At 42.4% G+C, this 15359-nt stretch overlaps 1 protein-coding gene and 1 non-coding gene across 3 annotated transcripts in view; one reads left to right on the top strand and one right to left on the bottom strand.

Moving 5' to 3' along the window:
* Positions 1-15359, top strand: part of LOC126183321 (terminal uridylyltransferase 4-like) — a 209638-nt gene that overhangs the window by 67265 nt on the left and 127014 nt on the right. The window lies entirely within an intron of this gene.
* Trnat-ugu (transfer RNA threonine (anticodon UGU)) lies at positions 5526-5600 on the bottom strand. The gene has a single exon. It is a non-coding gene; the product is annotated as a tRNA-Thr (tRNA).

Genomic DNA, 15359 nt, shown 5'->3' with positions numbered 1-15359 from the left:
CACAAGTTCCTTTTGCGTCGAGAGTACTCTCCTCAGTGCAGCTGTGGTGGTCACCTATGGCCTTCAGTGAATTTCTATCTCTGCATTGTCCTGCATTCTTGTCCACGTATTGTATTTCTCTCACAGTTTAAGCTAATTGATTCTCTAGTCGGCACAGTGTTAATTTTCTTACTCCATTTTAGTAGTACTGACTATGATACCCCCTTCTTGGAGTACCCTTGAATGACTGGCTACAGTTTTTAACTGTGAGAGTTTTATCTCAGTTTTAACCATCTGTCTTCAGCTACTAGCATGTAAATTTTCAACACCGACGACAAGCCCACAAAATCTGGAACTGTCAATTCTCCTTTTTTTGTTCCACATTGTTGTATGTGAATTTCTGATGCAATGAGGGACTGATAACAAAGATATTAAGTCCCTTGAAACCCATAATCATTGTCATCTTCACATTAGGGGCTATTATCTTCAAAACTTTTTAGTTTTGTCATTAATTTGACACAGACTTTTGTACTGAGAACTTTTCATTAGTTTTTGATGTTCCAAAAACTCAAAATTTAAACTGAATGGTAATCATTATTTAGATGTTGTCCTAAGCCATTTTCCCGGGGTTTTGATTAGTGCCATTGTTTTAAGTAATTATGTGACTAGTTTTGAATCTTCACAGATTATTAGTTGCCATCCGTATGAAACAATGGTCTAAGTAGAGAGGATATAAAATCTAGACTGGCAATGGCAAGGAAAGTGTTTCTGAAGAAGAGAAATTTGTTAACATCGAGTATATATTTAAGTGTCAGGAAGTCGTTTATGAAAGTACCAGGCGATCAAAAAGTCAGTATAAATTTGAAAACTGAATAAATCACAGAATAATGTAGATAGAGAGGTACAAATTGACACACATGCTTGGAATGACATGGGGTTTATTAGAACCAAAAAAATACAAAAGTTCAAAAAATGTCCGACAGATGGCACTTCATCTGATCAGAATAGCAATAATTAGCATAACAAAGTAAGACAAAGCAAAGATGATGCTCTTTACAGGAAATGCTCAATATGTCCACCATCATTCCTCAACAATAGCTGTAGTCGAGGAATAATGTTGTGAACAGCACTGTAAAGCATGTCCGGAGTTACGGTGAGGCATTGGTGTCGGATGTTGTCTTTCAGCATCCCTAGAGATGTCGGTCAATCACGATACACCTGCGACTTCAGGTAACCCCCAAAGCCAATAATCGCACGGACTGCGGTCTGGGGACCTGGGAGGCCAAGCATGACGAAAGTGGCGGCTGAGCACACGATCATCACCAAACGCGTGCAAGATATCTTTCACGCGTCTAGCAATACTTTGTTCTTTTTTTTTTTTTTGTTCTAATAAAACCCCATGTCATTCCAAGCAAGTGTGTCAATTTTTACCTCTCTGTCTTTGTTATTCCGTGGTTTATTAAGTTTTCAAATTTATACTGACTTTTTGATCACCCGGTATTTGCATGGAGTGTAGCCATGTATGGAAGTGAAACGTGGACAATAAATAGTTTAGGCAAGAAGAGAATAGAAGCTTTCGAAATGTGGTGCTACAGAACAATGCTGAATATTAGATGGGTAGATCACATAACTAATGAGGAGGTATTGTATAGAATTGGAGAGAAGAGAAATTTGTGGCACAACTTGACTAGAAGAAGGGATCAGTTGGTAGGGCATATTCTGAGGCATCAAGGGATCACCAATTTAGTATTGGAGGGCAGTGTGGTGGGAGACTAAGAGATGAATACACTAAACAGATTCAGAAGGATGTAGGTTGCAGTAGGTACTGGGTGGTGATGAACCTTGCACAGGATAGAGTAGCATGGAGAGCTGCATCAAACCAGTCCCTGGACTGAAGACTACAACAGCAACAACATGAAACAATGTTACATATGCTAGATGCTAGGCACTTCAAAGAATGTATTATTAAGCATGTGTTCAGTTTAGTCACAAAAATTCCAGTGGTATGAGATCTCATTCCTTACAGATAATACTTGTCTCTATTCTGTTACCTTTTCCTTGAGCAACCCAGCCATCAAATTATTACTCTAATGTCCACACATGTTACCAAAGGAAGACACAGTTACTGCAAATGTCACACCTCATCACTCTGAAGTTAAAAAGTACTCCTAGTTAAAAAAAATTTGATTATTTGTCAAGTGTACTGACCCATCATTAACTTGGTACAGGCCTATCACTTTAATCTCCATTTAAACATTTATTATTACAGTAACTTCGGTCCTTCCTGCCTTTTAAATTTCCATTTTGATTCACTGTTAAATTTGATTCATATTTGCCATTAATCTCAAATAATTACAGAATTCTTGAAATATTAACTAAAAGGAGATAGAAGTAACTATGGTGGGACTATGTACAAGGGTGGTTTAAAAAGATCTCGAAACGGAATGGAAAAATAGTACATACATCACTGAAACTTATTTTATTTTTCAATGTAGTCTCCTTGTAGTTTAATGCACATGGTCCAATGATGTTCCAGTGCCTTGATCCCATCTCGAAAATGAGTTTCCGCCAGGCCTGCAAAATAGTTGTCAACTCTGGCTATCAATGCTTCGTTTGAAATGAAACTTCCTCCACCAAGAAAAATTTTCAGTTTTGGGAAGAGATGGAAACCTGACTGAGCCATATCAGGTGAATAAGGCGTGTGTGTCAACAATTCATACCTTAGTTCGTGTAATTTTGCCATGGCGATGACACCCGTGTACAGGTGCGCATTGTCTTGATAGAAGATGACTTTCTTCCTTGCTAAACGTGGACTTTTTTCACATATCTTTTATTGCTATTTGTCCAGGAGGTTAGCATAGTATTCTCCAATAATTGTTTGTCCAGATAATCTACAAACAGGATCCCCTCGCATCCCAGAATGCTGACACCATGATCTGTCCCACCAAAGGAATTGTCTTTGCTTTCTTTGGTGGCGGAGAATCATCATATTGCAGCTGCTTTGATTGTTGTTTTGTCTCTGGGATATAGTAGTGCACCCAAGTTCCATCTGTGGTCACAAACTGCTGCAAAAAATCTTGTTTGTGTCTCCTAAAATGGGCCAAACATTGTTCCGATATGTCCATTCTCATGCATTTTTGATCCAGCATCAAGAGTCGCAGCACCCACCTTGCAGATAACTTTTTCATTTCTAATTCTTCAGTTAAAATGTGATATACCCTTTCAGATGACATCTGGTGAGTGTAATTTCACATACTTTCAATCTGTGACTCTCCATATTGTGCACTTTTGCAATGATTTCTGGAGTAGTGACACATCTTGGCCGATCACTGTACGGATCACCTTATAAGCTCTCCAAATTTAAATTCATTTGTCCACTTGGCAACAGTTGAATATGAAGGAGCAGAGTCCCGCAGTGTATTCTGGAAATCAGCATGAATGTCCTTTGCTTTCATACCTCTCTTTACGAATTACTTAATCACTGCTCAAATCTAGTTTTTTGCCCCCCATCTCCACAAATCACTACATGGGAACAACAACAGAGCTACATCACCACCACAACTCTCTTCCAAGAGCACTGACTTACGTGCATTTACAGGCAACAGTCCAATGAATATCACGTGTACAATTTGTTGCGCTAGTGCTGACCCCGCGGTGATTCAGAGAACTTTTCAGACCACCCTCGTATGTTATTAAACAGCATTTAGGAGTGTATGAATTAGGACAACACTGATATATGACGTTTGTTATGCTGTGGGTGAAACTTTTCGCAAATATAGGTGAGAGATGTGCTAACTGTGAAGGCAAAGACTGCCAACAGAGTAAAGATTCCAATCCTTTGTGTGCAAAAAAGTTGAAATGGCCGAAAGCAGGGGGCAACTACAGCCATTATTCTTTTCCTGAGGGCATGCAACACTACTATATGACTTAATAATGGCATCCTCTTTGGTAAACTGTTCCAGAGGTAAAATGGTCCCCCATTGGGATCTCCAGATGTAGACTACTGAGGAGGATATCCTCACCAGGAAAAACAAAACTGGCATTCCGGAATGTCAGGTAATTGGGTAAATAGGTTAGATAAAGAATGTAAAAAGGAAAATTAATAGGTTCAGGATAGATACATCGGGAAGAGTGATGGCAGGAAGAACATGAATTCTGGCCAGGCGAGTGCAAGGTTATAAATACAAAATCAGATGGGTACAGTGGAGTAGGTCTGATAATGAATAAGAAAATAAGAATGTGGGTAAGCTTCTATAAACAGCATAGTGAATGCATTATCATAGCCAAGATAGACTTCAAGCCAACACACACCATAGTAAAATAAGTTTATATAGCAATGAGTTCTGCAGACGAAGAAGTTGAAAAAATGTATTATGAAACAAGAGAAAACTCAGATAGTTAATGGAAATGAAAATACAGTGTGATGGGTGACTGGAATTCTGACAGCACGAAAAAGAAAAGCAGGAAAAATATTAGGAGAACATGAACTTGGGAAAGGAATAAGAGGAAGCTACCTGGTAGAATTTTGCCCAGAGCATAATTTATGCTAAAACTCTGTTTAAGGGTCATCAAAGAAGAGTGCAAACATGGAAAAGACTTCGGGACACTGGAAGGTTTGAGACTGATTATACAGGATGACTCAAAGGAACAGGAAATTTTGGAATGGAGATTAATGGATGAACACAATTACTTTATACGCCTGTCTTTATGTCAGAGTATAGTACAGAGTGTGACATCATTGAATGTCACAAGCACTTTTATATCTTGAATATCACATCCAATAGATGAACTCACACATGGCACACACATTCCTGCAACCTGACAGGAATTTAATGCGTGGCTCGACCTAACATTTCAGTAGGAAACCTGGAGATTTCTTCTCATATTCTTCCTTTAAGTTCTTTGGTGACAGCAGGTCGAGTATGGTAAACTGCACTCTAAAGGAGGTCCCACAAGAAAAAAAAAAAAAAAAAAAATCACAAACTGTCGGGTCAGGTGATCTTGGGGACTGTGGCATGTCACCAAGCCTTAAAATGACTTGGTAATCAAACAATCCTCACACAGCTCCCATCGATATCTCTGCTGTATGTGCTGTTACACCGTCACATTGAACACAGCTGTTAGCAGGAAAATGCAGCAGTTCATCCTCAACAAAACTATCCATCATGGCAACATACTGAACAGACTTTAAAGTTGTTGTGCACCCATCATCATCTTCAAAAAAAAAAGTAGAGGCTTATAATACCAATCAATGACATGGCACATCTTACAGTAATCTCACTGCTGTGCAGTGGATGCTCATGTAGCTGATATGGATTTTGCTGGGACCAATAGCGAAAACTCTGTCTATTGACAAAGCCACTAAGGTAGAAGTAACATTTGTCAGACATACACAGTTTGTTGATTAAATTGTCGTAGTCTTGCACTTCTGTTAACATGCATTCAGCATATTGTCTACTCATTAACATGTTGAAATTATAATTAAATGGACACCCTGGCTGCAAACAGGCATTGATGTACTTCATTGGGGACAGGATGAAAATGTGTGCCCTGACCAGGACTCGAACCCGGGATCTCCTGCTTACATGGCAGATGCTCTATCCATCTGAGCCACCGAGGGCACAGAGGATAGTGCGCCTGCAGGGACTTATCCCTTGCACGTTCCCCGTGAGACCCACATTCCCAACATGTCCACACCACTACATTTGTAGTGCGCCTAATAGATGTTTGCCCATCATACTCATTACATCTACATCTACATCTACATCTACATTTATACTCTGCAAGCCACCCAACGGTGTGTGGCAGAGGGCACTTTACGTGCCACTGTCAATACCTCCCTTTCCTGTTCCAGTTGCGTGTGGTTCGCGGGAAGAACGACTGTCTAAAAGCCTCTGTGCGCGCTCTAATCTCTCTAATTTTACATTCGTGATCTCCTCAGGAGGTATAAGTAGGGGGAAGCAATATATTCGATACCTCATCCAGAAACGCACCCTCTCAAAACCTGGTGAGCAAGCTACACCGCGATGCAGAGCGCCTCTCTTGCAGAGTCTGCCACTTGAGTTCGTTAAACATCTCCGTAACGCTATCACGGTTACCAAATAACCCTGTGACGAAACGCGCCGCTCTTCTTTGGATCTTCTCTATCTCCTCAGTCAACCCGATCTGGTACGGATCCCAAACTGATGAGCAATACTCAAGTATAGGTCGAACGAGTGTTTTGTAAGCCACCTCCTTTGTTGATGGACTACATTTTCTAAGGACTCTCCCAATGAATCTCAACCTGGTACCCGCCTTACCAACAATTAATTTTATATGATCATTCCACTTCAAATCGTTCCGCACGCATACTCCCAGATATTTTACAGAAGTAACTGCTACCAGTGTTTGTTTCGCTATCATATAATCATACAATAAAGGATCCTTCTTTCTATGTATTCGCAATACATTACATTTGTCTATGTTAAGGGTCAGTTGCCACTCCCTGCACAAAGTGCCTATCCGCTGCAGATCTTCCTGCATTTCACTACAATTTTCTAATGCTGCAACTTCTCTGTATACTACAGCATCATCCGTGAAAAGCCTCCGCGGCAGATTAATCTTCCAAGTCCCGCACGAGTTCTGGCATGATTGCAAGGGCTGAGGAAACACAACTATTCTGTTTGGTGTTGAAATGATGTCAAAATTCCTGACGCGTTGCCTCAACACTTCCATTCTTGTAATGGGCATTTACTACAAAGGCATGCTGCACACCATTCCATTGCTCCATGTTTACTGCTTACTAGATGGCAAGACGGTGGCAGCACCATTCTATGTCATTTGAGAACACCTATCTCGCAGTGTTTCCACAGCATGTTGCAAAATTTCTGATTCTTTTTGAGTTGCCCTGTGTAATGGTAAGACAGGTATTTAGAAATCAGATTTTAAACTGTAAGACATTTCCAGGAACAGATGTCAATTCTGACGCGTAACTTACTGGTTATGGCACCCAGGGCTCTCACAACTCTTTCGTGAGTATGTGCTTGGCTACCATGGGGCGTGAGCCTTTGCAGTATTACTTACTTTCTGTGCTGCAGGGGTATATTTCCACTATCTCTGTCCCCCCTGTATCTCCCATCAGATGGTTATCTTGGTGCAGACCCTTCTTGGACCTTGTTTATTATTGGTACTCGAGTTTCCAATTCTGGCATTTTCTACAGCTTTTTTGTTAAATAAACACATGTTCCCCACTGTTGGGTTTGGCATCCCACCAATTTTCAAAATTCGCCAGAAGTATGGATTGTGGAGGGAAGGTCATCCAATGTGGTGTATGGTCCAATTTTGTGCCTTTCTATCTTTATACCCTTCCCTTTAGTAAGTTAATACATGCAAAACCCAGCACGGTAGCCGTCCCGTTGGGGGAGGGAGGGGGGTGCGTCAAGTACATACACACAGTGGTAGTCCCAACCCCCCCCCCCTCCCCCGGCGGGTCCACAACTCTTTTGTGGATACATGCGTGGCAAGCACGGGACCCCGAGGTAGTGTGGCCCTCTTTCCTTTCCAGGCTGCATACCTTCCTTTTCGACATCCTTCCCCCCCCCCCCTCCCCCCCTCACCTCACCTCCGCATCTTCCCTTTCCCTTCTCCCCCTCTGGGAATATGTTTTGTGCCTACGTCCGAAGACAGACACTTGTAACTGTAAGACAGTCTCTCTTTTTTGCTTTCTTTGCTGGAAAGTCTCTGTCCTTCTCTTTTCCTTGCCTCTGCTCTTTACCCTCTTCTCCGCTGAGGCGTTTGAGACCTCTCTTCTTTCCTTTCCTTTTCTTTGTTCCTCCCTTTTTCTTTTTTCCTCCCTGTGCCTGTCTGAAGGCCGACCCACGCATTCCCACGTGTAGCCGGTGACGGGGTAACGTGTAATTCCCCGCCCTGGGTAGACAGGTATTACACATACTTACCCCGGTAATGACCAGGCCCAGGGAGGGTGATTATCCAAGCTGTTACCTTCTGAAAGTGCCGATTGGTCCCTCCGTCCGTTCATTAGGAGGTGTTACCTGAGGTGTGAACAATAACCTAAGGCGGGAGTGCCCTCAGAGAGGGCCCCAACAAGGAAGGAGCGCGCCATCGGAAACGCTGGTAATCATGGGGGGTACTTCCGCAATGGTTTCCTCATCATCTACTATGTCTGCTCACAAGTGAAAGTTAAATGAGTCTCAGCCACATACAATTCTTCCATCAGTGCCACAGTTCCTTTTGTTTCTCGGTCGGACAAAGGTCAAGATTTCTCTCCAGTCAACCCTTTCATTATCCAGAAAGGTGTCGATGCAGTTGCAGGTCCTGTAAAGTCTTGTTCCCGATTATGAAATGGCACCTTGTTGTTAGAAACAGTCAGTGCCCTCCAGGCACAACAATTGCTGCAAACTACACTGCTACACACCTTCCCTGTCCGGGTGGAAGCGCACCACACTTTAAATTCATCACGTGGGGTGGTTTATACACGCTCCCTCGGCGGATTGTCCGATGAGGAAATTCAAAACTACCTGTCTGACCAGGGCGTAACGGCTGTTCATTGAGTCATGAAAAGGGTTGGCAAGGACTTGGTTCCAACCCATACTATCTTCCTGACATTTGTCAGAGTTCAACTTCCATCAGACATAAAAGTGGGCTATGAGATAATTTCAGTTCGCCCTTACATCCCCAACACTACGTGTTGCTATCGGTGTCAGTGGTGCAATCATACCAGCCAGTCGTGTTCCAATCCGGCCAAATGTGTTACGTGTGGCAAAGATGCCCATGACGGTGCTTGTCCACCTCCATCCCCTCGTTGCATCAACTGTATGGGTGACCACGCTGCTTCCGGTAGAGATTGCCCCATTTTCAAAGATGAACAGCTTATTTAGGAAATCAGAGTGAAGGAAAAGGTGTCAACATTTGCTGCTCGTAAGTTATTTGACAGTCGAAAGCCTGCTGTGCCTCCCGCAGGTAAATATAGCACTGTCCTTGCATCTCCTCAGCCTACTATGGAGGCAGCCACGCAGACTTGTGATCTCACCTTTAGTGTCACGGTTGTCAGATCAGCTAGCACAAAGATCGCCCGTTCAACCTCCCTACTATCACCTGCTCACTCTACGGCTCGCCCTTCATCAGCATCTGCTAAATCACGAGCCACAAAATCAGACACCTGGACTTCCAAAAAAGAGCCTACTCAGGAAGATTTTTTATGTACCCCGACTTCACAACCATTGATTCCTCCCTCATCTCAACGTCCTGTTTCCAAGAAGGCTAATAAGAAACCCAGTTCCTCCACTTCGCCGCCACGGCGTCTCTCATCTACAGCGCCACCTGGCGGTAACCGCCCTCAGCTGTCTTCCGTGTCGCCAAGATGCACTGCTGGCGGCCGATCGACCGGCCGATTGTTGCTGGCAGGAGCTGCTCCCGAACAACCTATGGATCAGGATATTCTGCCTTCGGCTGAATGCTCTTCCATGCTGTCGGCCGTCAGCTCTCAGCAGTCGTTGAGTTGAGAGCAACCGTGGTAAGATTCTTCACTTTTCTGTCCACCCTATGTCCATTAACCATTGGAATATCTGCGGCATTAGAGCCAGTCAGGATGAATTGTCGATCCTGTTACAATCCTACTCGCTGGTCATCTTCTGTCTTCAGGAAACAAAGCTGAATCCCCACGATCACTTTGTTTTCCCTCATTTTCAGTCAGTCCGGTTTGATCTCCCGACTGTTGATGGCACGCCAGCACATGGAGGACTCGTGATTCTTCTCCATGATACTGTCCATTATCACCCAATCCCCTTAAATGGTTCCTTCCAAGCTGTTGCTGTCCGTCTTTCCCTTTCTGGATACACCTCCTCTCTATGTACTGTATACATTCCATCGTCCACACCGATGGCAAGAGCTGATCTCCTTCATCTCCTTGGTCCGCTCCCTCCCCCCTATTTGCTGGTTGGTGACTTCAATGCCCTCCACCCGCTTTGGGGATCTCCACATCCTTGTCCGAAAGGCTCTCTCTTAATTGATGTCCTCCACCAAACGGATCTAGTTTGCCTCAACACTGGGGACCCTACATTTCTGTCTGCCTCAGCAACAAATTTCTCTCATTTGGACCTTTCGGTCGGTACTGTTCAGCTAGCTCAGCGCTTTGAATGGTTCGCTCTTGCTGATACACTCTCGAATTACCATTTTCAATGTGTCCTTAGATTGTAGCCACAACTGCCATCTATGTGCCCGAGACGCTGAAAGTTTGCCCAAGCCGATTGGACACTTTTTTCGTCTCTAGCGACACTCAGTGACCGTCACTTTCCTAGTGTCGACGATCAGTTCACTCATATTACAGAAGTTATTCTTACAGCCGTGGAACGTTCAATACCTCATACCTCAGATTTGCCCCAGTGCCCCCCAGTTCCTTAGTGGAACGAGGCGTGCTGTGACGCAAAACTTGAGTGGCAACATGCTCTTAGCGTTTTCCGCCACCATCCTACTTTGGCCAACTATATCCGCTATAAGCAGTTACATGTGCGATGCCGTCGCATCATCCGCGATAGCATGAAGCAAGCTGGGACTTCTTTACTAGCTCTTCACTCCCTCCTACGAAGTTTGGAGTTGAATTCGACGGTTATCTGGTGCGCGTAGTTTCTCCCCGATCTCTGGGCTCACTGTCACGCATGATACCTTAGTGGACCCTGTCGCAATTTCTAACTCATTGGGTCAACACTTTGCTGAGACTTCAAGCTCTTCAAATTACCTGCCAGCCTTTCTCCCAAAGAAACGTGCACTAGAAGTGAGACCTCTTGCTTTCTCCTCTCAAAATAGCGAACGCTACAATACTGCTTCGGAAGTAATACGTAGACAAACAGCTACACAAGTTATCACATTTTTGCAAGTTTCCAATTTTTTATCTCATGTGTGAATGATAATACTGAAACAATATTTGGTGTGTGTAGAGAGGTGGTAAGGCTGAATTCATAAAAAAAAAATTGGTTGTGTTACTTGCATACACACATTGACTTTTAGGATTTTGAAAATTCTGAAATTGTTGAAAATCACTGTTTGGGACCTTTCCAAATGCAATGTATGCAAGGTCACATCATGCTGCAAATTGCTTCATTATGTAGTTTATATCTAAGTCTAATTACCCCAAAATATCTTTGTGTTGCTCCAACACATAACTTTTTTATTGTACTCTTTTAACAGTGTGTATGTGTTGATAAGGACAGTATTAAAAGTGCCACAGAATTTGACCCAAGAGACTCATTACTCTGCACATATTCAACCTGAATTAGGAAAAATAATTTGTTTCACACTCTGGACACGTTAATCATTATCTAAATAGAAAGTTACATAAGAAGCACATGCGTTGGAATATCGATGTCTTTCCTCACTTGGACTGCTGAAAGTTGTTAAAACAACTGGAGTACTTCAATTTCAGTTGCCCTGTCCAGTGCATTCTGTCTGCCTGTCATTGTTTATGGCACAGTATTTAGTTTTAGAATATCCCCGAGTTTCACCCAGCTGACTTCATTGGTTAAAAAGTAAGCTTTAGCTGGTCCATGTGGATGCAGATACTTCACCAAAATACCTTGCTTCTCTTCAGAACAGTCCATAACAAAGGCAAGGAACCATTTAGAATCATAGACACAAATAATGTAAGAAGACGGCCTGATATCCTGCAATGATACTGCTTGGTATTGTACTGGAGACTGATGTGCCTCTGCATTGTGTGTGAAGTAACCCACACCATACCTCGCAGAGCATGAAATGCGATAAATCTTAACAACATTCTTTCCAGCAGATATAAAGTGATGGTACTGTCTTTTGTTTACAATTGGCCTGCACTGATCAAATCTTTCATACATCATCATTGCACTGTTATTTTCAATGTCTTCTGGGGACACACATGAGAAGGGAATACCCTTCATCTCTTGTGATGCAAATTTGAAAAGTGCTTGTACATTGAGGATTGGGTGATGAAGTTCTTAAAGATTCCTCCTGGCAGCCAGTCTTTTGACTGTCCTCCACCCCCCCCCCCCCCTTCCACCCCCCACCCCTCCTCCAACTCCATCACAGGCACTCTTCGCATGGCTAGTGGCAAAGAAATACCATCAGCATCAATTCTGAAGTGCTCAGACTGCAGTATCAGATTTTTAAATTTTTCTGGTTTTTATATTGAGATGATGCTACATCTGAGAAGTACAGAATTTTTCCTAAGGTTGGCATTGCATCTTTTATATAGGGAATAATGGTTTTCTGATAATAATGTACTGCAGCTGTTGAGTGAATGAGATAGTCACTTATTATGCACTTTGTCTTTACAGTTGATAATGCTGACCCTGATTTCTGTAGATAAATTACAAAAGGATGCGCTGTGGTCTGGGATTGCTGCCATTGAAATCTTTGTGCTGCATCTTGTACAATAAATGAGTAATTCTGAGAAGAATCTCCAATCACAATACACTCTGTTGGGCCAAGTGTTTCTTTCAGTGAAGCTAGATAACGTGATTGTTGTTTTGTTACAAAATGAGGACTTTTCAGCAGTTCCAGTTTGTTGAAAATATTGTGTATGAAATCATCAACTGTTTCCACCACTGATATCAATGTATACCGATCTGTTGTGATCCACTGCATACACAGGACACCTTCAGTCAAACACATTGCTTCTGATTCTGCAAGAAGAGCTGAAATACAATGCACTCCAGAGCACTTATCACACTTGTACAGGGTGTTACAAAAAGGTACGGCCAAACTTTCAGGAAATATTCCTCACACGCAAATAAAGAAAAGATGTTATGCGGACATGTGTCCGGAAATGCTTAATTTCCATGTTAGAGCTCATTTTAGTTTCATCAGTATGTACTGTACTTCCTCGATTCATCACCATGATTTCATACGGGATACTCTACCTGTGCTGCTAGAACATGTGCCTTTACAAGTACGACACAACATGTGGTTCATGCACGATGGAGCTCCTGCACATTTCAGTTGAAGTGTTCGTACGCTTCTCAACAACAGATTCGGTGACCGATGGACTGGTAGAGGCGGACCAATTCCATGGCCTCCACGCTCTCCTGACCTCAACCCTCTTGACCTCAACCCTCTTGACTTTCATTTATGGAGGCATTTGAAAGCTCTTGTCTACGCAACCCCAGTACCAAATGTAGAGACTCTTCGTGCTCGTATTGTGGACGGCTGTGATACAATACGCCATTCTCCAGGGCTGCATCAGCGCATCAGGGATTCCATGCGACGGAGGGTGGATGCATGTATCCTCGCTAACGGAGGACATTTTGAACATTTCCTGTAACAAAGTGTTTGAAGTCACGCTGGTACGTTCTGTTGCTGTGTGTTTCCATTCCATGATTACTGTGATTTGAAGAGAAGTAATAAAATGAGCTCTAACATGGAAAGTAAGTGTTTCCCGACTCATGTCCACATAACATATTTTCTTCCTTTGTGTGTGAGGAATGTTTCCTGAAAGTTTGGCCGTACCTTTTTGTAACACCCTGTATAACATACAGTCCTCACTTTCTGTAGAGCAGACAGTCTTCTCGTGTAAGTCTGTAGTTGCCTTACTGAGCTTGGTGACATGTAACATCAGCTTCATGTTCTGGTGATGAATACACACACACACACACACACACACACACACACACACACACACACACACAGCATGGGTTCCATGAGCACCTGTGAGTACACACCATTTGGGACGCAACTATGCAAATCTCGAGAAACCAGTTTTATAAGTGGGGAAACTTCTCTTTGAAGGCTGCATACAGCTCCTTCAAATTCACTAAAACAAGACATTTCTGCTTGTGTTCTTTAACACCACATTCCGATCAGACAGTTACAAAGTCTTTAATCCCTGGACACAAACGACTGTACTCATCATCTTCATAAAATGTACAAACAGCGTGTTGTACATTATCACATAAAGACTTATGTCCACAAAGTGTCACATTAGGCAAGATTCCTTGCTTTTCATTCTGTATCCTGGCCTTCCAAATCAAATATTCTGACACTCCAAATTCCCTAGCACATATGCAATTGCCCACTTTGAAGGAAGGAAACTGATAATCTTGATTTTTTTTTTTTTTTTTTTTTTAATTTCATAGGTAGCCATTTTACATTTTTCTTTTAACCTTTCAATAAGATCAGCAAAGTCTGTTTGGGGTGGAATTTGAAGGGAAATGATCCTCATCATTAGGTATTGTAACTTCAAGACACTTCTCCAAGTGCTTATGGACAGCAGAGCAGATTTTCTTGTACTTCGTTTTGCCATGTAAGACTTGTTTACTACTACTCAGACGCAGTTTCTTAAGTGGTGACACACTGAGAGCACTACAGGCCGCATTCACTGCAGCTACAAATTTTCAGCAGGCCAAAAACTGCCACTTGTATGTATTGAACATTCATTCTTTCAGTTGCCTCTTATACTGGTGTTAATCATGCAATAACACTTTGAGCACAGATATTTGCCAGGTGTAAGCTTAACATTACCAGAAAGCAGCCTACACAGCTTTGTGGAAATAACTCTCAGAAATTTTTTTACCACCGTCTTGTGATGAGGGAATGGGTTACAACATACATGACCAAAAAGTGTGTAAAACTGTGCAGGTATACTTTCTCATGACGGTAACGCCAAGTTTCCTCATCATCAATTTGTAATCTTGCACGAACAACCAATAGGTGTTTTATTTCATCACTATAGTCACACGTATGTTTGAGTCCTGATTGTCTACTGTATGATAGTTTGACACTCCTGTCCTAATGCTGTACCAAGAAAACATTTCTCCATGTCATCCACACACCGACCAAGAACTTCATGACTGACTTCCATACTGAACTGTAGTGTCATGCACACTCCTCATAAGATGATTCACTACTGTGCACAGTGACAGCACAGCTGTGATTGCATAGTGGTGGTGGACCAGTTGGGATTCCTGGGCTGGCAGAACTGTATTACAGGTGGTGTGTTAGGTTGCTTTCTGCACATAAAAAAAGAAATTATTATTACATGTATCATATCAGGCTTCCCACAAGTGATGGATGGGACATTTGGAGTTAGGGAAATCAAAATAAAATGTTTAATTTAAATCTTTGATTTCTTTACCTGGAATTCAAACATTTATTATTTGATAGACATGGTTAATGGACAATTTTAGCAATTCATCATTATTTTTGTCTGCAGTTTTGACTAATAGTTGTGGATTAACACCATAAAAATAAAACAGAGTGAAAAATTAAAAATTAAATGTTGAATTTAACTTAATGCACTTTGGACACTTCGGAAAACATCCCTGAAAGATAGCAGTGTCATGGTTTGATGCTTTAGGGCAGGACCGCACAAGGTGCATGCACCGGTGCATCGCACAGTGCAGAGTGCAGAAGACGGC

The sequence above is a fragment of the Schistocerca cancellata genome, chromosome 4 (assembly GCF_023864275.1).
Source record: "Schistocerca cancellata isolate TAMUIC-IGC-003103 chromosome 4, iqSchCanc2.1, whole genome shotgun sequence".
Lineage (NCBI taxonomy): Eukaryota > Metazoa > Arthropoda > Insecta > Orthoptera > Acrididae > Schistocerca > Schistocerca cancellata.
This window is presented reverse-complemented; position numbering and strand designations above follow the sequence as displayed.